This window comes from Rhinoderma darwinii, chromosome 5 (assembly GCF_050947455.1).
Source record: "Rhinoderma darwinii isolate aRhiDar2 chromosome 5, aRhiDar2.hap1, whole genome shotgun sequence".
Classification (NCBI taxonomy): domain Eukaryota; kingdom Metazoa; phylum Chordata; class Amphibia; order Anura; family Rhinodermatidae; genus Rhinoderma; species Rhinoderma darwinii.
In genome coordinates this window covers 30,184,839-30,212,206 of record NC_134691.1, presented here as the reverse complement: position 1 = coordinate 30,212,206, position 27,368 = coordinate 30,184,839, and positions in this window count along the sequence as shown.

Below are 27,368 nucleotides of genomic sequence, written 5' to 3'. Positions count from 1 at the left end.
GGACGTATTTCGGCCGCGAGTGCCGGACCGAACACACTGCAGGGAGCCGGGCTCCTAGCATCATAGTTATGTACGACGCTAGGAGTCCCTGCCTCGCTGCCGGACAACTGTCCCGTACTGAAAACATGTTTTCAGTACGGGACAGTAGTTCCACGGAGAGGCAGGGACTCCTAGCGTCATACATAACTATGATGCTAGGAGCCCGGCTCCCTGCACTGAGTTCGGTCCGGGACTTCCGGCCGAAATACGAACGTCCATTACGGACGTTAATGTGCTCGTGTGAACCCAGCCTTAGAGTAGAGTAGGCAGCCTTGCAGCGCTGGGTCCTGAGTACAAATCTGAAAAAGGACAACATCGGCATGGAGAATGTACCGGTATGTTCTCCCCATGTTTGCAGGGATTTCCTCCCATACTCCAAAAACATACCAATAGGTTATTGATTTCCTATAGATTTCAACCTAGGGTGTCTGAGACAGGGAAATCAGATTGTGAGCCTCCCTGGGTACAGGTAGTGATGGCAACCTCTGTACAGCGCTATGGAATATGTTGGCGCTATATAAGCAACAGGACATAAAAGATAATCCTCCATGATCACCTTAGATACACAGGTTCAGCAGTAAAGCAAAATTATTTTGAAAATGATGAGATCTATAGAACCCTTGTTTTGTCCCTTCCTCCTCCTGCACTTGTTTGTTTAAAAAATGTAGAAAACAAGAAAACCAAGAAAGAAAGCAACAGACGGAAAAGGCCAGTGCTGAGGTTAAGAGGGGCGCGTGCGTATACATGGTGCAGGTCACAGTCTTCCATCTTCTCGCCTTGTCAGCCTCCTTGATGATGAATGTCACACAATTCACTTGATCTTTCTCTCCGCATTCCTCGCTGTGGCAGCCCAGAGTTTTAGGCTTTGTCATATAAAAGCAAAGTTTTTTGCTTTTCCAATTTTTCGAGTAATTGACTTTTTTTTTTTTGGTCTACATGAAAGGTTCTGGAAACTTGTAGGATGACAGTGTCAGATAAATAACGGTCATGAAAGTGAAATGCTACAGTGCAAATGAACTCCATAGGACATCTTCCATTATACCTGATGTATGACATCATTAAAAGGGTTGTCTGAGGAAAAAAAAAAAAAACAAGGTCTGCAGCTGTTCTAGAAACTGGAATGAGTCTGAGCTGCAATACCAGACACAGTCTATAGACAAGGGTGGCGCTGTTAATGGAAAAATGAAAACAACCTTTTTTATGTATTTATAACATATCGGCTTTTTTTCTGAAATTGAAGGCACGTTTTAAAGGGGTTATTCCACAATTAAATATTAAATTTCTCTGTTAGATCACGCAAAAATAATAATGTCTATATATTGCTGTTACATACTTGCTATAGCGCCCCCTGGTGTTCTTTTGATTCCCTTTTCAGAACATCCACCTAATGCAGGGGTATGCAACAAGTGGAACTCCAGCTGTTGCGAAATTACAACTCCCAGCATGCCCCGACAGCCTGCGTCTGGCATGGCATGCTGGGAGATTCCGTTTTTAGAATAGCTTGAGTGCCGCTAGTTTCAATGGTTACGGATCCGGTGCCCGTGGTTTCCGCTTTTCTCAGTTGTGCACCGGACACGTCGTTTTGCCGGAAGTAATAGCATAGTCGACTACGCTATTACTTCCTGACAAACGATGGATCCGGTGCACAACAGAGACAAGCGGAAACCACGGGCACCGGATCCGTCACCATTGAAATCAATGGTGATGGAAGCGGAAACCTCTGGTTTCCGTCTGTGTCAGTTTGTGTCTGTTCAGGGTCCTGTTCTGACGGAAAGCTCAGACGGAATGTTAGAACGGGACCCCAACGCAGATGTTAATGAGGCCTAAATGTGTCCAGTCCCGGTGGTCACACATGGGCTCACAGATGCTATAAAACAAACATAAACATGATAATAATAATAATAATAATAATAATAATAATAATAAATAAGTCACAAGAAACTTAAATGTGGATGAAATAAGGCCAGAGTATTTATTCTGGTTTACCTTCAAATTTTAATAAATAACCATAAATCAAATTAAAATTCATCAATAAAGATAAGGCTTAGTCCCAAATGACCCAAGGCAAATAAGTCCATTAACATAGCAGAATAACCTTAGTCCACCCAAATTTAGATGGACGACAACCCCACTATAAATACCGCGACTACAAAACACAAAGTTCATCTTTATTGGGAGGTTGGTTGGGGCACTGCCTCCTGCTGTGCTCCAGGTGAACAAGACAGCGATTGTCCAGAGAGTCCAGGGTTATAAGGAAGATCTTCCCGCCGAAATGCTGCTGGCCAATCACAGATGAACCAAAGCTGTCCTCGCGCTGCTTCCAGAAGGATCCAGCATCTGCCCATAGCAACAGCATACCTCAAAATAAACTCAGAACAGAGAAGTACCAAAAACCCCCAGGGAGGGGGGAGGAGGGAGAAACCCTCAGTAAAAAATAACTAAAAAATGCATCATGAACCCATGTGGCCCTAATGGCACCGTAGGCCTATACATTCTGAGTTGCTCAGTCCCACCACCCTGATTCTTGTATATACAGGCGGAGTACTTATTCCTGCTATTGTGCAGGCCAGCCAATAAGAATCAACGCACAAGAAGTAATTTATTTTGGATACATGAGGTGGACGTTCTGAAAGGGAATCAAAATAACAGCAGGGGGCGCTATAACAAGTATGTAACAGCAATATATAGACGCAGGAGCAGTTGTTTTTTCTATTATTGCAGTTGAGAAATGTTGATGTTTTGTCTGATCTAATACAAAAATGCAATATTTAATCCTGGAGCAATTACTTTAAGTCAAGCTAAGTCCTATTTTGTAAATACCATAAGTACTGTAGGTGGGAAGGCCCAATTGCAGTGCCATCGCCTATTTTTTTGCACAGTGAACCCTATGGTATAGAGTATGGATAAGTGGGTCTAGTTGTGTTTAGTGCAAAAGGAGCCGCCCCTGAGCAACCTCACCACAGTGAAACCCCTGCTGTGACTGGATGAGCGGCAGCCGGAGCGTTCTTCTTTCTGCTGCTGGGATCCCACCATATTAATCTGCACCTCAGTAGTGTGTCTAACAGGGAGAATCTCTGCCTCTTTGTTAGACAGTTTCTCACATGAAGGAACCCCGCCAGCACTAAACAACCCCTGCCAAATACACTTTCAATAACCCAGATTTTGCACTATAGATTGGATCTGTTTTTTTGTTTTTTTATGTACATATTCGTTTTTAAGCACAGTAGAGGGAAGTCGGCACCACTCTCAATCTTCACAGCATGGAACAGGCAGATAGATGCAAGTGGAGTCAGGGTTTCCTAATTTAAGCAAACTTCGGGCGGTGCTCAGCATAAAAAGTAGTATAATATAGATGAAAGAAATGAAAATGCGGCACTCACCCGTTTGCAAATCTTCTTAACTTTATTGTGTCACCTTGGCGAGGGTAAAAGCATTACAGGGAGGACAGCTAGTTGTTAGGTTACAGCCTGTTTCGCGCTGGAGATCGCGCTTCTTCTGACCCTCGCTTTTACCCTCGCCAAGGTGACACAATAAAGTTGAGAAGATTTGCAAACGGGTGAGTGCCGCATTTTCATTTCTTTCATCTATATTCTTTTTTAGCATATAGAAATCGTCAAAAATACATTCTTCTATTGACCGAACTCACTGAAAACACCCACAGGAAGGTCACATGATTGTGCAGATGTTGATAGTTTTGAATACAGCATGGGGAGCATTGTTTTTTCTGTGTCTAAATAATTTTGGTATTGTCTGAAAATGACGACTGTACTCAGGCCTGTATTTGGAGTTGGTGCTGCCCTAGGCACTTTTAGTGCTGACGCCCCCTATAACGTAATTTTTCTGCCGCAAATATCATGTTGCGGGTTTTACCTTCCCAATGAATTCAAAGGGGAACATCTGCAACAGAAAACCTGTGATCCCTCAGCATATATTAACATGCTGCGCAGGGGCGTAACTAAGATACACTGGGCCCCATAGCAAGCTTTTGACTGGGCTTTTGACTGGGCCCCCTCCCCTCCCTTGGGTGCAACACACAGCCCCCCTTGGTAGATAGTGCACCCCTGTAGATTGTTTCATACATCCCCCCTGTAGATTGTGCCATACAGCCCCCCTGTAGATTATACTATATAGCCCCATGTAGACAGTGTTATACAGCCCCCTTGTAGACAGAGCTCTACAGCCCCCCTTGTACACAGTGCTAAACAGCCCCCTTGTAGACCGTGCTCTATAGCCCCCCTGTAGACAGTGCCTTACAGCCCCCCATAGACAGTGCTTTACAGCCCCCTGTAGACAGTGCCATACAGCCCCACTGTAGACAGTGCTATACAGCCCCCCCTGTAGACAGTCCTATTCAGCCCCCCTGTAGACAGTCCTATTCAGCCCCCCTGTAGACAGTGCTATGAGCCCCCCTATTAACAGTGCTATACAGCCCCCACTGTAGACAGTGCTATACAGCCCCCACTGTAGACAGTGCTATACAGCCCCCACTGTAGACTTTTCTATACAGCCCCCCTGTAGACAGTGCTATACAGCCCCCACTGTAGACAGTGCTATACAGCCCCCACTGTAGACTTTGCTATACAGTCCCCCTGTAGACAGTGCTATACAGCACCCATCATAGACAGTGCTATACAGCCCCCTGTAGACAGTGCTATACAGCCCCCCCCCCCTTATACAGTGCTATACAGCCCCCCCATGTCGACAGTGCTATGCAGCCCCCTTGTAGATAGTGCTATACAGCCCCCCTTCTAGATAGTGCTCCTCCCTGTAGACAGTGCTATACAGACCCCTGTAGAAAGCGCTATACAGTCCCCTGTAGACAGCGCTATATATCCCCCTGTAGACAGTGCTATACAGCCCCCCTGTGGACAGTGCTATATAGCTGCCCTGTAGACAGTGCTATACAGACCCCTGTAGACAGCGCTATACAGCCCCCTGTAGACAGCGCTATATATCCCCCTGTAGACAGTGCTATACAGCCCCCCTTTGGACAGTGCTATACAGCCCCCCTTTGGACAGTGCTATACAGCCCCCTGTAGACAATGCTATACAGCCCCCTGTAGACAATGCTATACAGCCCCCTGTAGACAGTGCTATACTGCCCCCTCGTGTAGACAGTGCTATACAGCCCCCCATGTAGACAGTGCTATACAGCCCCCCTGTAGACAGTGCTATACAGCCCCCCTGTAGACAGTGCTATACAGCCCAACCTGTAGATAGTGATATACTGCCCCCCCTGTAGACAGTGCTATGCAGCACTCCTGTAGACCGTGCTATTCAGCCCCCCCATAGATAGTGCTATAAATCCCCCCTGTAGACAGTGCTATACAGCCCCCACTGTAGACAGTGTTATACACCCCCCACTGTAGACTGTGCTATACAGCCCCCCCCGCCCGTATACAGTGCTATACAGCCCCCCATGTAGACAGTGCTATACAGCCCCTTGCAGATAGTGCTATATAGCACCCCCCATAGACAGTGCTATACAGCCCCCCATATACAGTGCTATACAGCCCCTTGTGTAGACAGTGCTATACAGCCCCCTGTAGATAGTGCTATGCAGCCCCCTGTAGACAGTGCTATTCAGTCCCCCATAGATAGTGCTATAAAGCCCCCCTGTAGACAGTGCTATACAGCCCCCCTGTAGACAGTGCTATACAGCCCCCCTTCTAGATAGTGCTCCCCCTGTAGACAGTGCTATTCAGCCCCCCTTCTAGATTTTGCTCCCCCCTGTAGACAGTGCTATACAGCCCCCCGGTAGACAGCGCTATACAGCCCCCTGTAGACAGTGCTATATATCCCCCTGTAGACAGTGCTATACAACCCCCCTATGGACAGTGCTATATAGCCGCCCTGTAGACAGTGCTATATATCCCCCTGTAGATTACGCTATACAGCCCCCCTGTGGACAGTGCTTTATAGCTGCCCTGTAGACAGTGCTATATAGCCGCCCTGTAGACAGTCCTATACAGTCCCCTCCTGTAGACAGTGCTATACAGCCCCCCATGTAGACAGTTCTATATAGCCCCCCTGTAGACAGTGCTATGCTGCCCCCCTGTAGACAGTGCTATACAGCCCCCCTGTAGATAGTGCTATGCAGCCCCCCCCTGTAGACAGTGCCATAGTGCCCGCCCCTGTAGACAGTGCTATACAGCCCCCCATAGATAGTGCTATACAGCCCCCCTGTAGACAGTGCTATACAGCCTCCCCTTGTAGATAGTGCTCCCCCCAGTAGACAGTGCTATATAGCCCCTCCTGTAGACAGTGCTATATAGCCCCCCCTTTAGACGGTGCTATACATCCCCCTGTAGACAGTGCTATACATCCTCCTGTAGACAGTGATATACAGCCCCCCCCCCCTTGTAGGTAGTGCTCCCCCGGTGCACAGTGCTATACAGCCCCCCCTGTAGACAGTGCTATATGTCCCCCCTGTAGACAGTGATATACAGCCCCCTTTAGACAGTACTATACATCCCCCTGTAGACAGTGCTATACAGCTCCCCCTGTAGACAGTGCTATACAGCCACCTTGTAGACAGTGCCATACAGCCCCCTGTAGACAGTGCTATACAGCCCCCTGTAGACAGTGCTATACAGTCCACTCTGCAGACAGTGCTATACATCCCCTTGTAGACAGTGCTATACATCCCCCTGTATACAGAGCTATACAGCCCCCCATGTAGAAAGTGCTATACAGCCCCCCTTGTAGATAGTGCTCCCCCTGTAGACAGTGCTAAACAGCCCCCCTGTACACAGTGCTATACAGCTCCCCCTGTGGACAGCGCTATATGTCCCCCCGTGTAGACAGTGCTATACAGCTCCCTGTAGACAGTGCTATACAGCTCCCCTGTAGACAGTGCTCTACATTTCCCCTTGTAGACAGTCCTATACATCCCCCTGTAGACAGTGCTATTCAGCCCCCCCTGTAGACAGTGCTATACAGCCCCGCCTGTAGACAGTGCTATACATCCCCCCTGTAGACAGTGCTATACAGCTTGCCCTGTAGACAGTGCTATACATCCCCCTTGTAGATAGTGCCATACAGCCCCCTGTAAATAGCGCCATTTATTTTCCCCCAAACAAATAAAAAAAACATTCTACTTACCTAGGCCCCGTTCCCGCGACAAATGGAGCTGCTCCACAAAGCCGACGGGATTATTGCGTAGGCCGGCATGATCCAGTGACCTCATTACGAATGTGACCTGTAGCCTATGACAGAACAGGAACATACCTCCCTGCTCTGCCATACTGTTCAATAGTATCTGCATCCTTAGTATGGCAGTCGACTACGGTATTCATTCTGTCAAAACGACGGAAACCTTACGAACGGTGACAAACGGAAACCATTTACACCGGTACCGTCACCATTGAAATCAAGGGTGATGCAAACGGAAACCTATTGTTTCCGTTTGTTTCAGTCAGGGTTCCGTTTATGGATTTTCCTTACGGAAAGCTCAGTCGGAACCCATGTAAGTAGCGCTGACGCAGATGTGAATGAAGCCTTACTAATGTTTATTTTTGTGTGTTTTTTACAGGTTCGGTTGTTGGACTACGTCGGATTCGAGGACTACATCGATGACTGCGTTTTTATTTTTAATATAATGGTTAACAATGTTTGTGAGGGGGGCTTATTTAAAAAATAATAATTTCTGTGTTGGTGTATTTTTAAAATTCATTACTACTGCCTTAGTAATGGCGGCTGTCTATAATAGACAGCGTCCATTACTAAGGTGGGGCTTAGTGTTAGTCGGTGAAGAGGCTAACACTACCCCCCCCATTATTACCCCGGTACCCACCACCACCAGGGGAGCCGGATACGATCCAGTACCCGACCATCTGTAGTGATGTCGTGTGCTGGGGCGGCTGCAGGCTGGTGTTATTAGGCTGGGAAAGCTCAAAAACGGTGGACTTTCCCACCTTGGTGATGCTAGGCTACGGCTGCTTTAATGTATCTGGCTGGTCATAAAAAATGGGGGGAACCCCATTTTAAAAAATAAAACCATGTGGTGTCTCCCCATTTTTTTTATAACCAGCCAGATATAATAAATAATAAAGCAGCTTCTCCTGGAGCGGAATCCACGGCCAGAGCGTCGGCAACGCCATGGCCAGGGATTCCTCTTCAAGAGGAGTGACTGACGTCACTGTCCATATATGGATAGTGATGTCAGGGGCTTTTACTGGAGCGGAATCCCCAGCCAGAGAGTGTCAGCAACGCTCTGACCGGGGATTCCGCTCAAAGGGAATGTGTCGCAAATTAAAACATTTTTTTTTCGGAAGTTACTTATTTTTTATATATTTTTACGTTTTTTTGCTGTATTTTTTTTTCTTACACAACTGGGAAGTATTCAAAATTAAATAATAATTTGACATGTTTTCCTATGTTGGCCACCAGAGGGAGTACTTCCCAGAATTACAGCAAGGTGAATCAGGCAAAGCAGCCTGACTTACAGCTGCTGTAAATGTGGGAGGGAGACTCACTCCCCCTCCCTATTTTTGGCTACAAGCCAGGAAATGGTGTCTTCAAATTGCTAAGCATTTTGGGAGTGATTTTACAATGGCAGCTGGCAGAGCTCTAGGATACACCAAAAGGCTAAGAATGATGAAAGTCAAGAGGGAAGACTCTATGGTGAATGACTTTTTAGTTGACAGGTTCACATGGCATGTATTTTACGTGGTATTTGGCGCATGTTACACACCGAAAACCATCAAATCACCGTCAAATGCCTGATAAAGCTTCCATTTACATAAATGGGAAAGCGCGCCGTTAGTATATGCATTACAATTTTTTTACGAAACCGTTTTTCAAAAATACGTTGTGGAAAAAAGAAGCAACCGGTCAATTCTTTGGTACGTAAAGTGCGCCAAATGTTCCCATAGCCAATGGGTGTAATACTTATGCACCAAAAAACGTGCAAAAAGCGCGCACAAAACGTGTAAAAGCTCCTTGAAAAACACGTCAAAAACACTTGATTAAGGTTCCCATTTACATCAATAGGAAAACGAGCTGTTAGTACATACAACAAGCTTTTTTTACGCAAGTGTTTTAACAAAAACACGTTGCGGAAAAAATAAGCATCGGGTCAATTCTTTGGTACGTAAAATGTACCAAATGTTCCCATAGTCAATGGGAGTCCTAATTATGCGCCAAAAAACTTGCAAAAAGCACACAAAGATGTGTAAAAAACACTTTAAAAACACATAAAAAACGCCTGTATTTTAAAAGGTGCTTCACAAGAAATGCTACTGTATTTGACACACCTACACGTCAGGTTTTTTGAGTGGCATGTGAACATGCCCTAAGGGAATTATTTTTCATTGGCCTGTAGTTTATATTGCGGTGCAGGGAGAAGACAGAATTCGCTGGAAGTGAGAAGATTTTCATTTTTATATTACTAACTATATTTTTTTGTTTTGCAGGTTCTGTTCGACGGTTTGGACTACGTCGTAGATACGCAGGACTACTTCGATGATCTATGTTTTTTTTTAAATAGAATGGTTAACGAGGGTTGTGCGGGGGAGTTTTAATTTGAATTTTAACAAAATATTTTCTTAGGGTGTATTCACACAGTGCTGTTTTGCTGCGTTTTCGCCATTCATCAGAAAACCGCAGCAGAAAAATGGTGGTAAAAACGCATGCGCTATTTGATGTGGTTCCCACACAGGAAAAATGCGGCAAAACCGCACTGTGTGAATACACCCTTAGGCCCTGTTCATACAGTGTTTTTTGCAGGCAGAAAAAAAATTTGCCTCAGAATTCCTGCCTGCACTTTTTTTCTGCTATTTTCACGGCACTTTTCGCCCGTGGCCATTGAAGCTAATGCAAGAAACAAGGGCAAAAACGCCACGAAAAATGCATCGGAAAAGATTTCAATGGGAGGTCAGAGGTGGAAGCCGCAAGAAAGGAAACGCCGCTTTTTTTTTCTCCACGAGCAGTTAAAAGTCACCCGGGAAAAAAAATGCCTCTACCTCCCATTGAAATCAATGCGGGGAGATTTCGGGGGTTTTATGACGCTGATTCCGACACGGTTTCCGCATCAAAATCAGCGCCAGCAAGCTCTGTGTGAACAGGGAGTTATATCTCTGTTTTTTAATACTTTATTACCATCTTAGTAATGGCAGTTGTCAGATTGACAGCATCCATTACTAAGGCGGGGCTTAGTGTTAGCCAGTAAAAAGCTAGCACTAACCACCCCCATTATTACCCCGGTACCCACCGCCGCCAGGGGTATCGGGAAGAGCCGGGTACGATCCAGTATCTGACCATCTGTTGTGATTGTCGGGCACTGGGATGGCCACAGGCTGGTATTATTAGGGTGGGAAGGGGCAAAAACAGTGATGATAGGCTGAGGCTGTTTTATTGTATCTGGCTGGTTATGAAAATGGGGGGACCCCACGTCGTTTTAGTCAATTGATTGTTACATTTTTTTTTAAAGAGAAATGACGTGGGGTCCTTCATAGCCACCAATCAGCTACAGCGGCGTACACCACTGCTCTGTCGTTCCTTGCTCCTACTATGAATATTTCTCCTATTGAAGTAAATATGAGAAGGCTGTAAGGCTTTATTCAGACGAACGGGAAAAACGTCCGTGCAACGCGCGTGATTTGCACGTTCGTTGCACGGACCTATATTAGTCTATGGGGCCGTGCAGACATGTTAGTGATTTTTACTCAGCGTGAGTCCGCTGAAAAAAAATCACGACATGTCCGTTCTTTGGGCGTTTTGCGTGAATTACGCACCCATTGAAGTCAATGGGTGCGTGAAAACCACGCATGTCGCACGGAAGCCCTTCCGTGCGAACAGCGTGATTTGCGCATTAGCTGTCAAAAGGATGAATGAAAACAGAAAAGCACCACGTGCTTTTCTGTTTACAAACATCCAAATGGAGTGTCATAATGATGGCGGCTGCATGAAAAGCACGCAGCCGCGCATCATATGCTGCTGCCACACGGAGCTGGTAAGTGGTTTTTGCGCACGCAAAACGCCGCATTTTTGCGTGCGCAAAAACGCCACGCTCGTGTGAATCCAGCCTAATACTGCTAACAGCTGATATAGGGCGATTCACAGTAGGAGCAAGAAACGACTGAACAGCAGTGCTCGCCTCTGATCCTTCAAAACAGCTGATTAGCCGCCAATCTGCTGTTTTTGAAGGAACAGCGGCGAGCACCGTTGCTCCGTCGAGCCCCCCCCCCCCCTGCATGCACTCACACAGGATATACGTACGGTATGTCCTATGGCCGGTAGCTGCCATATTTCATCTGTGTATGTATTGTGAAGAGGCATAATACCGGTATAATATATTACCGTATAATACCAGTACCTGATATTAAATCAACGGGTTCTTGAAGTCCACTGCATCTGTACATCACTGCAAAGGCTGGGTTCACACGACCTATTTTCAGACGTAATGGAGGCGTTTTACGCCTCGAATTACGTCTGAAAAAACGGCTCCAATACGTCGGCAAACATCTGTCCATTACTTTCAATGGGCTTTACGATGTACTGTGCCGACGACCTGTCATTTTACACGTCGCTGTCAAAAGACGGCTCATAAAATTACACGTTTTTGGAGCCGTTTTCTCATAGACTCCAATGAAAACAGCTCCAAAAACGGCCGTAGAAAACGCAGCGAAAAACGCCGCGAAGAATGCGAGTTGCATATTTTGAGATGTTTTTGGACTCTGCGTGTGCACATACCCAAAGGGTGGGGAGCGTGGAAGCAGGGCAGGAATTAATTAGATGTGGATTAAAGTCATTGTAATGATGTTTTTTTTATCTTGATTTACCAATCCCTAAAGCAACATGGAGATTGAACCCAGGCTGAGCCAAAAAACATCCTCAACGTCCTCTTCTGAATTTTTACTCAAGTAGGCAAGGACATGACTGTCAACATCTGCCCCAGCTGAGGTAGTTGTCTCATTTTTACACCTTGTTTAAAGACATAAACTAAAGCAAGAGGAGTGTAGGTGGAGATGCTTGCAGAAACTGTTGTGGTTGGGCACCGAGACTCAACTTCTCCTGTGCTAACTTCTTCACTGGTTACAGATGTTTCTATCACAGAAGTATAAGCATGGTCTGAATCTAGGCCACTCTCCAAAAATGACCTGTTAGCTGGCTATAGACATAATCGCTCAGAAACGCGCTAATAACGATGGCACATCATTATATAAAAAGGCATATGTACTGTAGAACACCAATTCTATCCTTCAGAAACATGAGTTGTTGGAGATATGCATACGTTTTCTATGGGTGGAGCTGAGCCATATTTGGTCTCCTGTAAAATGTCTCTTTGGAATTGATCACGTCTACTTCGCCATCGCTTTTGGACGTCTTCTATAAGAACCAGCAAAAAAAATAATATTATTATATATTATCACTGTTCCACACCACTATTTTAAAATTCACCGTCAGTACATTTGGCAGTACAGTATATATAAGGGGAAATATATGCTGGTACTGTATATTTTTGGGGCACATATGGCAGCACAGTATATATAAGAGGGCACATCTGGAGGTACAAAATATCTCTGGGCCCCATATGCCAGTGCAGAATATATGAGGGGACACATATGGTGGCACATACAGTATGGCAGTACAGTATATATAACGGGACACATATCGTGGCATTTAACTAAAATTCTCTTTTCACTTTCTAAGCAAGCACTTCATTCATGTAGAGTCCCTGCATACCTCGGATGCAGCATTCTAATAGCAGTTGTCAGGGCCGGCCTTAGGATAAACGGCGCCCCGTGCAAATTTATCTTTCGGCGCCCTACCCGTCATAAAAAAATGCCCCCTAAAAAAGTATAATGACCCCCACAGTATAAGGCCCTATATAGTGCCCCCACACAGTAAAATGCCCCTTTAGTGTCCCTATACAGTATAATAATATTAATAATAATATAATATATTATAACCCCTTCAAGGACGCAGTATTTTGTCCTCTAATTGTGCCCACACAGTATTATGCCCCCTAAGTGCCACACACAGTATATTGCCCCATGTTGTGCCCCTTCACAGTATAATGTCCGCTTAGTGGCCTCCACACAGTATAATGCCCCCCTCCCCTGGCTGCCACACACAGCCCTTACCTTGTAGATAGTGCCCCCCTGTAGATTCTGCCATACAGCCTCCCTGTAGACAGTGTCATAATCCCCCACCTCCTTGTAGACAGTGCCATACAGCCCCTCACCTCCCTCTTGTAGACAGTGCCATACAGCCCCCCACCTTCCCATGTAGACAGTGCCATACAGCCCCTCACCTCCAACCTGTAGACAGTGCCCCCCAAACAAAAAATTTTTTACTCACCTAGGCCTTGTCCCCATGACGAGCTGATGCATAACGTGCGCCCTCATGCCTGGTGTCACCGCTAGCAGCCGATATGGCTGCTACAGCGTTAGCGACGCCACTGAGAGAAGAAGCGCCAGGCCGGAAAGGCAGCTGCTGAATCGCCGGGCCGGGGCATTTCTGAAACACAAGCAGGGGAAGGGAGCCAGCGCAGTGCCCCCTTCCACCTGCTGGAGTGATACGCCCTGTGCAGTGGCACAGGTTGCACACCCCTAAGGCCGGCCCTGGCAGTCGCTGACTCCCGACTCCCTGGGGTCCTACAGGTCAGGCCTCTTCTTCAACAACACTATGAGCTACTCCATATTCATGTAGTTTGGCATGGCTATTCTGAAATGTTTTTATGGTCCTTTATGGGCCAAATATTCCTGTCTGACCCAATTTCCTGTGTCCAGAGTCAAATCAATATGTTTTTACATCCATATATATAATGGATCTGATTATTTAGGGCCTTCATTGATTTCTACGGGGATTTCTTTGCTGCAAAACAGCATCCGACAATGTTTGCTGCATTTTTATGATGTCTGAGCATGCCAGTGTCCGTGCAGAAAAACGTCTCTGTGAATAGAATCACTTATCATCATACAGTCAATGTACACACAGTATTGCCTAAGAATTACATTAGTATATTATAGAGAAATAAAAAATGTTTGGGTGAATAAACCCTTAAAGAAATAATCTTAAACCTCTTCCTTTTTCCGACTAGTTACGCTGCTATTTGTAGCCATGCACTTCAGCAATAAGGATAGGAAGGAGTACCTGAAAACAATGCCATCTCCTGTACACTTCTACTAAGAAATTCTGCCTTTTACTTCATCTAAATTCAAAACCAATTTGAAAACAAAATATTTGAACCAAAATGTTTAAAAAAACAACATTTCTGAGTAACAGTATCAAAGATTTTTGAGGAATAAGCATGAAATGGGTGATGTGAGCAGTGCTTTAGGAGCCTCGACAGAGAGAGCCAAGAGAAGGCGTTCAGTAGTGGTATGCAGTGTTATATGTTTAAGTAAGCCAACTGTGTCGCAGAGTAAACGTGGGCCAAGGGAGATCTGAGGCCTATGACAAATCCTCTTATTAACAACAGGATGGGAACGACCTGAGATAAATTTGTCAACTTGCTATTGAGCAATGTGAAGGTAATGTGCAGGAATTCCAACAGGGAATACTCTAAAGCAGTGTTTCCCAAACTCACTACCGTGAGGGAACCCCTAAAAAATTTTGTCACTCCCGGGAAACCCCTATTTCTATTCACACCTCAAAGGATCTTGGTGTAGAAGGAGGTAAAGTGTAATGCCCGCGGCCACGGACCACCGGCATCCAACTCTTACCGGCAGCTGCGACCGCAGGACTATGCCTCTCCGCCGGCATCTCCATTCTCAGGGATGCTGGCATGCTCTGCTCTCTGCCTCCTCTCCCTGTCTCTCCAGTAGGGTGTACACACGCGCTTTCGTCAATTCTTAAAGGTTCAGTGCGTGCACTAGTAAAGTTGTCCCCAGCCTATCCCTGCGTACCCTAGCCCTTATAAGTGACCCTGCCCCTTTCCCCAGTGCCTGAGCAATGTTGTTGCTAACCCTATGTTAGTCTGCAAAAGTTCCGTAGCTTGTTACTGAAACCAGTATCCGTGTCCGTGACAAGTCCAGTATCTGCGTCCAGTCTCCGTGTCAAGTCCAGTGTCTGTGACAACTTCAGTACCCATGTCCAGTGTCCGTGACAAGTCCAGTATCTGTGTCCAGTCAACTGTCTGAGACAATCCAGTTTCCGATAATCTAGCACAAACTGGCTTCCAGCTCTCCGGCATCAGCCTGCCATCCAGGTACCATCGACCAGTGACTGTCCTATAATTGTTTTGCCAGCTGCTACTCAGTTACGGTGGAGTGGACCAGTGGGTACACAACCCTGGTGGACATGACATAAAGTATTCTATAATGCTTGTCCAGTGCTATATTCTGGCCCAGAATTGTTGACTGTCAAGCATCTTTGAGCAGGATGAAACTAGTCCTTCCCTTCTGTAAATGTGACAAGTCTTCCTGGTGCTGTCTTCTGGGGAACCCCTGACCAAGTTCCAAAGAACCTCAGGGAACCTGGGCACCCTGGTTGTGAACCACTGCTCTAAAGTAATACAAAAGCTTATGCAAATAGAGGCCCGGACAAAGACGCATAGTCGCTGTAACTCCTCATACGCTTCCTGCTAGGCGAGGTGTTGGAGAGTTCCAGAATGGTGGATTTGTTCTGATTTTGTAAAAGCATTGCTCTAATGTTAAAAATACGGTGCAAGAGGAAAGAAGAGAGCAGCAGCCTGAGAATTTCACATCATCAGGGATGATAGAGGAAAGAACGATTTGTGATAATGGTCGGCTACAATGAGCACCGTCACTGAGCTGGAGTCTCACATCATAGCTCTAGCAATGAAGCAGATATAACAAGTAGACAAAAGGGGCCATTCTATGCATTCTGTCAGCCAGGTTGGAGATAGGAAATATCAACAGGTATATGTGGTGAGCACAGAACACAGTGACGAGTGTATTCAAATGTAAGCCCCACCATTGAGTACTCTTGTCACACCTTTTAGATTTCAAACCTCCTGGTCATCTCCTGAATACAGTAGGGACAATGCACACTGCCCATAGCTGCAGCCAAATAGTGCTACATTTCCCTTTTGGACTCAGTCGTGCTCGTATATATATCGGTATACAACGTGATCCTGCAAAAAACCGTATAACTCACAATAGTTGTTTTTTTAGCATAGGAGGCTTTGGGTGACGTGTGCCTATGTTTATCGTATATGTCAGGAGCTTTTTCTGGTGTATACGTTAGACATATATAGCAAAAAGTCATGTAAATGGGATCTTACCTGGTCCTTGGTCCTAGCTTGACAACAGTCCATAAATTCACAGACAGTCCATAAAAATAAGGGACTTTTGTTTAATGTCCGTAACAAAAAATGTCTGTAAGGGCGTGATTAGCCCGACGGATGCAAAATACTGTCCTTTTGGCCTCCGTTGGGCTTGAATATATCGGTATACTTCTTGGAGGTATGGAACAGCATATTAGACTATGCTCTTACATACAACATGATCCCGCAAAAAAACGTATACCGCATGATGAGGGTTTTTCTTTAACATGGGAGGTTTTGAGTGATGTATGCCTATCTTTAGCGTATAAGTCGGAGCTTTTCATGGTGTATACGTTAGATATAGGGCAAAAAGTCATGTGAATTGGGCTTTACCTGGTCCTGGCCTGACAACAGTCCAATTCACAGACAGTCCATAAAAATAAGGGACTTTTATCCAATGTCCATAACAAAGAATATCTTTCTGTTACTATCACAGTGCAGGGGTCAAGAGACAAGTGTGGTAGATTTCTATCCCAATATGAGTCATGACATGCATATAGGTGCCCTAAACATTAAATCTGAACAAATTAACTACTTGGAACGTTAAGAAACTAAATTAGATGATATCGTCTGAAAATGTGAAAGCTCAAGCCCCATGACAACCACTAATGCTCAGTCCAACCTATATATAATTAATAGCACAACTAAACTCTTAACTATTAAACTTAAAGGGTTTTCTAACCCCTAAAAATTTTAATATACCTCAAATTAAGCTGTTCTCAACTGCAGGATCTGCGCCGATACCTGATGTATTTTTTGTCCCCATGTGACCATGCCAACCAATCCCAAGCACACATTTATAGCACCAACCGTGGATTTGCCATGAAACCTTGGCTCCGGTTTCTTCCAGATTCCCGGCAACGTATGAGTGCCTACCAAGGCACTGGACTTCTAACTTTATTATATATCACACAAAAGCAATATAACAAAGGCAACATTTTGACTAATAAGCACGTTTTCTCAAGCCATACAAACCCACCACCATTGTTAAGTATAAATAAACCCATAGAATTAAAAAAAAATGGTGACAGGCACACGCACTTTTTTACTTCAACACTTTTTCTTCGGATTCCAAATTTAAAACAATAAGAACATTACTTATAGACATCGCCTCCAGACATGCCAGGACGTTTATCCGAATCTGCAGCGGCTGGAGGCGGTGTCTGTTCAGTCTTCCGTCGCTCCGGTGATATCACGCTGTGCTGTGAATCAAACTGGGCTGGTATGAAGAGAAGTGTATGACGTGTATGACGTGTATGACGTTTATATACAACGCCCATTTGGTGAATAGAAAAAAAAAATGGCCAGTTGGGCATTTAGAAAAAATTTGCAGAAATCGAAAAATTTTCATAACTTGGTCAATAATAAACGTTTTTAAAAAAACAAAAACAAAACAGTAGTTACATTAACCCCTTCCCTCTTTGGCCGCTTTTGACCTTCCTGACAGAGCCTCATTTTTCAAATCTGACATGTTTCACTTTATGTGGTAATAACTCCGGAATGCTTTTACCTATCCAAGTGATTCTGAGATTGTTTTCTCGTGACACATTGGACTTTATGTTACTGGCAAAATTTGCCCGATACATTCAGTATTTAATTGTGAAAAACACCAAAGTTTAGCGAAAAATTGCAAAAATTTGCATTTTTCTCAATTTAAATGTATCTGCTTGTAAGACAGGCAGTTATAGCACACAAAAATGTTGCTAACTAACATCCCCCATATGTCTACTTTAGATTGGCATCGTTTTTTGAACATCATTTTATTTTTCTAGGACGTTACAAGGCTTAGAACTTTAGCAGCAATTTCTCACATTTTCAAGAAAATTTCAAAATGCTATTTTTACAGGGGCCAGTTCAGTTGTGAAGTGGCTTTGAGGTCCTTAGATATTGGAAACCCCCAATAAGTCACCCCATTTTAAAAACTGCACCCCTCAAAGTATTCAAAACAGCATTTAGAAAGTTTCTTAACCCTTTAGACATTGCGCAGGAATTAAGGCAAAGTAGAGGTGAAATTTACAAAGTTCATTATTTTTTTCCTGAAATTCATTTTGAATCCATTTTTTTGTACCACAGAATGTTTTACCCAAGAAATGCAACTCAATATTTATTGCCCAGGTTCTGCAGTTTTAGGAAATATCCCACATGTGGCTTTAGTGTGCTACTGGACTGAAGCTTCGGCCTCAGAAGCAAAGGAGCACCTGGTGGATTTTGGGTCTCCTTTTTATTAGAATATATTTTAGGCACCATGTCAGGTTTGAACAGGTCTTGTGGAACTAAAACAGTGGAAACCCCACAAAAGTGACCCCATTTTGGAAACTACACCACTCGAGGAATTTATCTAGGGGTGTAGCAAGCATTTTGACCGGCCAGTTTTTTTGCAAACATTTTTGGAACTGGGCCATGAAAATGAAAATCTACATTTTATCAAATAAAATGTAGGTTTAGCTAATTTTTTTTCATTTCCAAAAGAACTAAAGTAGAAAAAGCACCACAACATTTGTAGAGCAATTTCTCCCGAGTAAAAGAATACCCCACATGTGGTAATAAACGGTTATTTGGACACACAGCAGGGCTTAGAATGGAAAGAGCGCCATTTGGCTCTTGGAGCTCAAATTTAGCAGGAATGGTTTGCGGAGGCCATGTCGCATTTGCAAAGCCCCCTAGGGGACAAAACAGTGGAAACCCCCAACAAGTGACCCCATTTTGGAAACTATACCCCTCGAGGAATTTATCTAGGGGTGTAGCAAGCATTTTGACCGGCCAGTTTTTTTGCAAAAATTTTTGGAACTAGGCCATGAAAATGAAAATCTAAATTTTTTCAAATAAAATGTAGGTTTAGCTAATTTTTTTTCATTTCCAAAAGAACTAAAGTAGAAAAAGCACCACAACATTTGTAGAGCAATTTCTCCCGAGTAAAACAATACCTCACATGTGGTAATAAACAGCTGTTGGGAGACACGGCGAGGCTGAGAAGGGAAAGAGCGCCATTTGGCTTTTGGAACTCAAATTTAGCAGGAATGGTTTGCGGAGGCCATGTCACATTTACAAAGCCCCTGAGGGAACAAAACAGTGGCAACCCCCAACAAGTGACCCCATTTTGGAAACTACACCCCATGAGGAAATTATCTAGGAGTACAGTGAGCAGTTTGACCCCACAGGTGTTTTACAGAACTTATTGGAAGTAGGCCGTAAAAATGAAAATCTAAATTTTTTCAAATAAAATGTAGGTTTAGGTATTTTTTTTTCATTTCCACAAGGACTGAAGGAGAAAAAGCACCATAAAATTAGTAAAGCAACTTCTCCCGAGTAAAACAATACCCCACATGTGGTCAGAAACGGCTGTTTGGACACACCGTAGGGCTCAGAATGGAACTAGCACCATTTGGATTTTGGATAGTGTCTGGGCGCCATGTCGCATTTGCTGAGCCCCTGTAGTACTAGTACAGTGGAAACACCCCAAAACTGACTCCATTTGGGAAACTGCACCCACTGAGGAATCATCTAGGGGTATAGTGAAAATTTTGATCCCAAAGGTTTTTTGCTGAATTAATTAGAATTAAGCCATGAAAATGAAAAATAATTTTTTTTTTCCAACAAGATGTAGTTTTAGATCAACATTTTTCATTTTTACAAGGAATAGAGAAGAAAAAGCACCCCAACATTTGTAAAGAAAATTCTCCCGAGTACGGTAACACCCCATATGTGGTTATAATCAGCTGTTTACGTATATGGGAGCATTCAGAAGAAAAGGAGCGGTATTTATCTTTTGGAGCGTAGATTTTGCTGGAATGGTTTGCGGACGCCATGTTGCATTTGCAAAACCCCTGATGTACCAAACAAAAGTGACCCCGTTTTAGAAACTACACCCCTAAAGGCATTTATCAAGGGGTGTAGTGAGAATTTAGACATCACAGGTGTTTTTCAGAAATGAATACGCAGTGGATGGTGCAAAGTGAAAATTGCAATTTTTCCACTGATCTGCCCATTCACCGCACAAGATGTTGTGCCCCTAGAGAATCTTACCCCATAAATTGTTAAGCGGGTTCTCCCGGGTATGGTAATGCCTTACTTGTGGCCATAAATTGCTGTTTGGGCACACTGTAGGGCTAAGAAGGGAAAGACCGCCATTTTGAGCATGGATTTTGCTTGGTAGTTTTGTTTGAGTTTTGCTGGTATTTCCGTTTATAATGTGGTGGCATATGTAATCTGTGCGGAGTATATCAGGGGTATATGTAATATGTGCGGAGTATATCAGGGTATGTGTAATCTGTCCGGAGTACATCAGGGTATATGTAATCTGTGCGGAGTACATCAGGGCATAATAAGAGGGTATACTAATGGGGTAAATAATACAATTCTCCATAGATGTGTGTTACGCTGTGAAGCGATCCGTTATGCACAGGCCGGTGTCGCACTGATAAACGGTTTTCTTTCTTATCCCCCTTCTGTAACGCTCTGCACCTTTTGGGGACTTTTTCTCCTTCGTAGTTTGGGAAATATTGCTGGGAAAGTTTTGCGCTGGTATAATACGGGCGCCCTCGCTTCCAGCGGATGTGCTGTGTCCCTTCCCTTTCCTAGTTCCTAAATACTAGGGCCCTGAAACTGAAGGAATGTTCCCCTCCGGCCTGCGCATTGAGATGTTTTTTTCATCACCGCATTACTAGTGCCGTAACTTTTTTATTTTTCAGTTGATTGAGCGGTGTGCGGGCTTGTTTTTTGCGAGACGGGCTGTAGATTTTATTGGTACCATTTTAGAACACATACGACTTTTTGATCACTTTTTATTTCATTTTTTGGTAAAGGAAATTACCAAAAATAAGCAATTCTGGAATCGTTTTTTATTGTTTTTTTTATCGGCATCCACAGTGCGCCCTAAATTACATGTTAGCTTTATTCTGCGGGTCGATACGATTACGGCGATACCAATTTATATAGCTTTTTTTATGTATTACAGCTTTTGCACAATAAAATCACTTTTTTTATAAAATCATTTGTTTTCTGTGTCGCCATATTCTAAAACCCATAACTTTTTTATTTTTGCGTGCACAAAGCGGTGTCAGGGATTATTTTTTGCGGGACGGATTGTCGTTTTTATTAGTACTATTTTGGAGTAAATGTGACTTTTTGATCACTTTTTATAGCATTTTTTGGAAGGAGATGTGACCTAAAAACAAAGATTCTGGCGTTGTTTTTCATGTTTTTTTTTTTCGGTTACGGTTTTTCCCATAATAAAAGACTTACTATGGGAAAAAAAGTCAGTTTAGCTTTATTTTTATTTGAAATGTGTGTGTTTTTATTGTTTTACCACATTTTTATTAACTTTTTTTTACTTTTCTGACTTGTCCCACTAGGGGACATGAGGGCCTGATGCCCCGATCGCTACTCTAATACACTGCACTACATACGTAGTGCAGTGTATTAGCGCTGTCAGTTATTCACTGACAGCAAGCCTATGAGGACACGCCGCAGGCGGGTCCTCATCGGCTCCTGTACAAGGCAGACACGGACGCCATTTTCTGGCGTCCGATTGCCACAGCAACCCAGCGATTGCATCACTGGGTTGCCGATCGGGTGAAAATTGAGCTCTATTGAGCGCAGCATCTGAGGGGTTAATCTGCCGGATCGGAGAGTAGCTCCGGTCCTGGCAGTTACAGGAGGGTGCCAGCTGTATAATACAGCTGTCACCCCGCGGTGATGGTGCCGGTTCTGCTTCTGAGCACGCACAATCACTGCGCCGTACATGTACGGCGCTTTGCGGGAAGCACCTCCTGACAGCGCCGTACAAGTACGGCGCATGTCGGGAAGGGGTTAAAGCACCTATTAGATTAGGTATCCAAAAAAGAGAGATAGAAGCAGCACTCAAATAAACTCTGGTTTATTCATCCAGCATCCACTGCTTAGGTAGGAGGTAGGGAAGTTATAAACTGGTGGCAGAGCCTCCTTGAATATTTTTGGTATATATATATAAACATTAAAGTGTTTCCCCTTGCATCCACACAAAAACCGCATCGTACTTTGTTCAATCAACATGCAGTATTCATTATTCTGACCAATTTGCAACTATAATCTGAGTGCGGTGTATTGGAGTTCTCTATTGGAACCAATTCCTTGGGTGCTACGGTGATAGACGAAATGCCATAATGTGCCATGACACCAGGAAGCAGTGAGGGAAAACAAGTCAAATGTAAAGGGATACCGTATTTTTCGCACTATAAGACGCACCGAGGTTTTAGACAACAGAAAATAGGAAAAAAATAATTTCTTACAAAAATAATTTATTCTGTTTCACCACATTCTGGGAGACAAAACTTTTTTAAATATTTTTTTCATCGATTGAGCGGTGTGAGGGCTTATTTTTTGCGGAACGAGCTGTAGTTTTAATGGCACCATTTTTTGGTACATACGATTTTTTTGATGACTTTTTTTTTATTTCAGTCTTTTAAACACAAAGGTGAGAAAAAAACTATTTTGATATTTTACATTTTTAAACTCACCGTGCGAGTTAAATAATTGTATATTGTAATAGATCGGACTTTTATGGACACAGCGATACCAAATTATTTTATTTTTTACATTGTGCTTGGGGAAAAATAGGAAAAGGTTCTGGTTTTTTTTCAACTTGTAATATTTTTTTTTTTTTACACTCCTGAAAATGTGTCTAACATTTTTTTTTTTTACACATTTTATTAGTTCCCCTAGGGGACTTGAACCAGTGGCCACTTGGTCGCTGAGCTACGCTGTTTCCCTAATGCCCAAATTAGTGAATGGCAGTTACGGAAGCAGCATAGCATACGAGCTACGCGTTTCCGTAACTACTGTTCAGTTCTATGGGAGTTACGGAAACAGCGTAGCTCGCTGTTTCAGTAACTCCACATGCAATCAAGTGGCTGGGAGAGGACAGAATGCTAGAACAGGGTTTAGGGGGCCCTGTTCTAGAGATAGGTGCGGGTCCCAGAGGTGGGACCTGCACAGGGGCGTAGCTAGAGGCTCATGGGCCCCGATGCAAAAATTCTTACTGGGCCCCCGCCCCCTGCAAACTTCTCATGGCCGACGGTCCGCAGCTTTCAGCTGCATCGCTGGGTCTCCTAAGTGACCCAACAATGCAGCACTAGCAGCCGGGGGCGTCACTAAGGCTGGGTTCACACACACTATTTACGGACGTAATTCGGGCGTTTTAGCATTGAATTACGTCTGAAAATGCGGCTCAAAAGCGTTGGCAAACATCTGCCCATTCATTTGAATGGGTCTTACGATGTTCTGTGCTGACGGTCATTTTTTTTTACGCGCCGCTGTCAAAAGGCGGCGCGTAAAAAAGACGCCCGCGTCAAAAAACTGCCTGTCACTACTTCAGACGTAAATGGAGCCGTTTTCCATGGACTCCATGGAAAACCAGCTTCAATTACTTCCGTAATGGACGCAGCGAAAGACGCCTGCACATGCTATTACGGCTGAAATTACGGTGCTGTTTTCTCCTGAAAACAGCACCGTAATTTCAGCCGTAACGGACTCTGCCGTGTGAACATACCCTCAGGGCTTAAAATGTCTAGGGAAATAGCCCCAATACATATGTGTCCGCCCCAAAAAAATGTGTGTATAGGAGACAGCATAGCATATCTATAGCACTACGACCCTATAAACTATGGATAGGATTAGATACAGTGGCTGAGCAGACAGTATCACACATGATAGGATTAGATACAGTGGCTCAGAAGGCAGTATCACACATGATAGGATTAGATACAGTGGCCCAGCAGACAGTATCACACATGATAGGATTAGATACAGTGGCTCAGCAGACAGTACCACACATGATAGGATTAGATACAGTGGCTCAGCAGACAGTACCACACATGATAGGATTAGATACAGTGGCTCAGAAGGCAGTATCACACATGATAGCATTAGATACAGTGGCTCAGCAGACAGTATCACACATGATCGGATTAGATATAGGGCCCAGCAGACAGTATCACAGAAGATACGATTAGATACAGGGCCTAGCAGACAGTATCACACATGATTGGATTAGATACACAGCTCAGCAGACTGTATCACACATGATAGGATTAGATACAGGGCCCAGCTCGCTGACATTGCGGCTCCAGCGCTGGACCCAGGATAGGTAAGAATAATAATTTTGCTTCTTTATGTGTTACTGATTATTTTTGTGTGTTTGTGTTTTTTAAGGCTGGGTTCACACGACCATGTTACGTCCGTAATGTACGGAACGTATTTCGGCCGGAAGACCCGGACAGAACACACTGCAGGTAGTTCCACGCAGAGGCAGGGACTCCTATCATAGTACATAACTATGATGCTAGGAGCCCGGCTCCATGTAGTGTGTTCGGTCCGGGTCTTCCGGCCGAAATACGTTCCGTACATTACGGACGTAACATGGTCGTGTGAACCCAGCCTTACAGGTTCGGTTGTTGGACTTCGGATCCGAGGACTTCAATGACAGCGTTTTTTTTATTCTCAATAAAATGGTTAATGAGGGTTGTGTTTTTTTATTTCAATAAAATATTTTTTCTATGTGCTTGTATCTTTTTAAACTTTATTATCACCGCCTTAGTAATGGCCGCTGGCTGATTGACAACCTCCATTACTAAGGCGGGGTTTAATGTTAGCAGGTGCAGAGGCTACACTAACCCCCATTATTACCCCGGTACCCACCGCCACCAGGGGTGCTGGGAAGAGCCGGGTACGAACCAGTACCCGACCATCTGTAGTGACGAGCAGGCACCGGGGTGGCCGCAGGCTGGTAGTATTAGGCTGGGGAAGGCCAAAAACAGTGGCCCTTCCCACCCTTGTAATGCTGCCTGCTGCTGCTGTGTTGTATCTGGCTGGTTATGAAAATTGGGGGGGGACCCGACATCGTTCTTTCCAATAATTTTAATTTTATTTTTATTTTTTAAATGACGTGGGGTCCCCCCCCATTTTTCATAACCAGCCAGATACAATAAAGCAGCAGCAGGCTAGCATCACCAGGGTGGGAAGGGCCACTGTTTTTGGCCTTTCCCCTCCTGATAATACCAGCCTGCGGCCACCCCAGTGGCTGACCATCACTACAGATGGTCAGGTACTGGATCATACCTGGCTCTTCCCAGCACCCCTGGTGGCGGTGGGTACCGGGGTAATAATGGGGGTTAGTGTTAGCCTCTGCATCGGCTAACACTAAGCCCCGCCTTAGCAATGGATGCTGTCAATCAGCCGGTGGCCATTACTAAGGCGGTAGTAATATAGTTTAAAAAAAAAACACAAAGACATAGAAAAAATATTTTATTGAAATAAAAAAAAAAACCCACACAACCCTCATTAACCATTTTATTGATAATAAAAAAAAAGCTGTCATCGAAGTAGTCCTGGAATCCGACGTAGTCCAACGACCGAACCTGTAAGAAAACACACAAAAAATGATTAGTAACACGTGTGTTAGGGTATGTGCACACACACTAATTACGTCCGTAATTGACGGACGTATTTCGGCCGCAAGTACCGGACCGAACACAGTGCAGGGAGCCGGGCTCCTAGCGTCATTCTTATGTACGACGCTAGGAGTCCCTGCCGGACAACTGTCCCGTACTGAAAACAGGTTTACAGTATGGGACAGTTGTCCTGCAGCGAGGCAGGGACTCCTAGCGTCGTACATAAGTATGATGCTAGGAGCCCGGCTCCCTGCACTGTGTTCGGTCCGGTACTTGCGGCCGAAATACGTCCGTCAATTACGGACGTAATTAGTGTCTGTGCACATACCCTAAGGCTTAGATACAGGGCCCATGTGTGATACTGTCTGTGGGACCCTGTATCTAAGCCTACCACAAGGTAGGCTTAGATACAGGGTCCAGCAGACAATAATCTTATACAGTATAAGATTACTGTGTGCTGGGGCCCTCTATCTAAACCTACAGTGTGGTAGGCTTAGATACAGGGCCCATCAGACAGGGTCACGCTTGGGCCATGTATCTAAGCCTACCATGTGATTGGCTTAGATACAGGGCCCAGCAGACAGGATCACGCATGGGCCATGTATCTAAGCCTACCATGTGATTGGCTTAGATACAGGGCCCAGCAGACAGGATCACACAATCTGTGATCCTGTCTCATGGGCCCCCTAAGCCTGCTACATCGTAGGCTTAGGGGTTGTGCAGTCCCTAAACATTGATGGCCTATCCACAGGATAGGCCATCAATAGCTGATGTGTCGCCCGGGACCCGCAAATCAGCTGTTTTGAAGGGGCCGCAGCACTCGTACGAGAGCTGCTTCCCCTTCATTTCACCACTCGCTCACACTGTGAATCGCCGACACGGATTCACAGTGTGACCGGAATGAAGTGACAGGAATGAAGGGGAGCAGCTCTCGTACGAGTGCTGCGGCCCCTTCAAAACAGCTGATTGGCGGGTCCCGGGAGTCGGACCCCGCCAGTCAGGGCTAAGCTTACCTTCCTCTTCGGCCGCGGCGGGAGTTCTGTCGTCTCGATGCTGTGCGCGGCGGCATAGCGCTGTGACGTCATGCGCTGCGCACAGCGCTTGACGTCAGGACCTCCGCTGCGATCCGGAACCAGGAAGGTAAGTAAAGTATGTTACTATAGTATGTAACATTTTATTGATGTGGTGCGGGGGGCCGTGGGCCCCCCTGGCTTCGGGGCCCGGTCGCAATTGCGACCGCTGCGACCCCTATAGCTACGCCAGTGGACCTGCATCTATCTGACATTTATGACATATCCAAAGGATATGTCATAAATGTCCTTCATAGAAAAACCCCTATAAACGCTGCGGTCGCTATTGACCGCGGCATTTAACTAGTTAAAAGGGTTTGCCATAAAACACATGTATCCCCTATCCACAGGATAGGGGCTACATGTGAGATCTCTGGGGGTCCGACCGCTGGGTCTCCCAGCAATAAGGAGAACAGGGGACTGCAAATCACCTGAGTGCTACATGAAAAGCCTGGCCTTCCGGGTTCTGTGTCCGGCTTATTTGTTCCGCAGCTTCATAGAGATCAATGGAGAGCCGCTCGCGCATGCGCAGAAGAATCCTAATGACCTCTATGAAGCTGCCGGACACAGAACGCGGAAGTCACATCTTCTCATGCA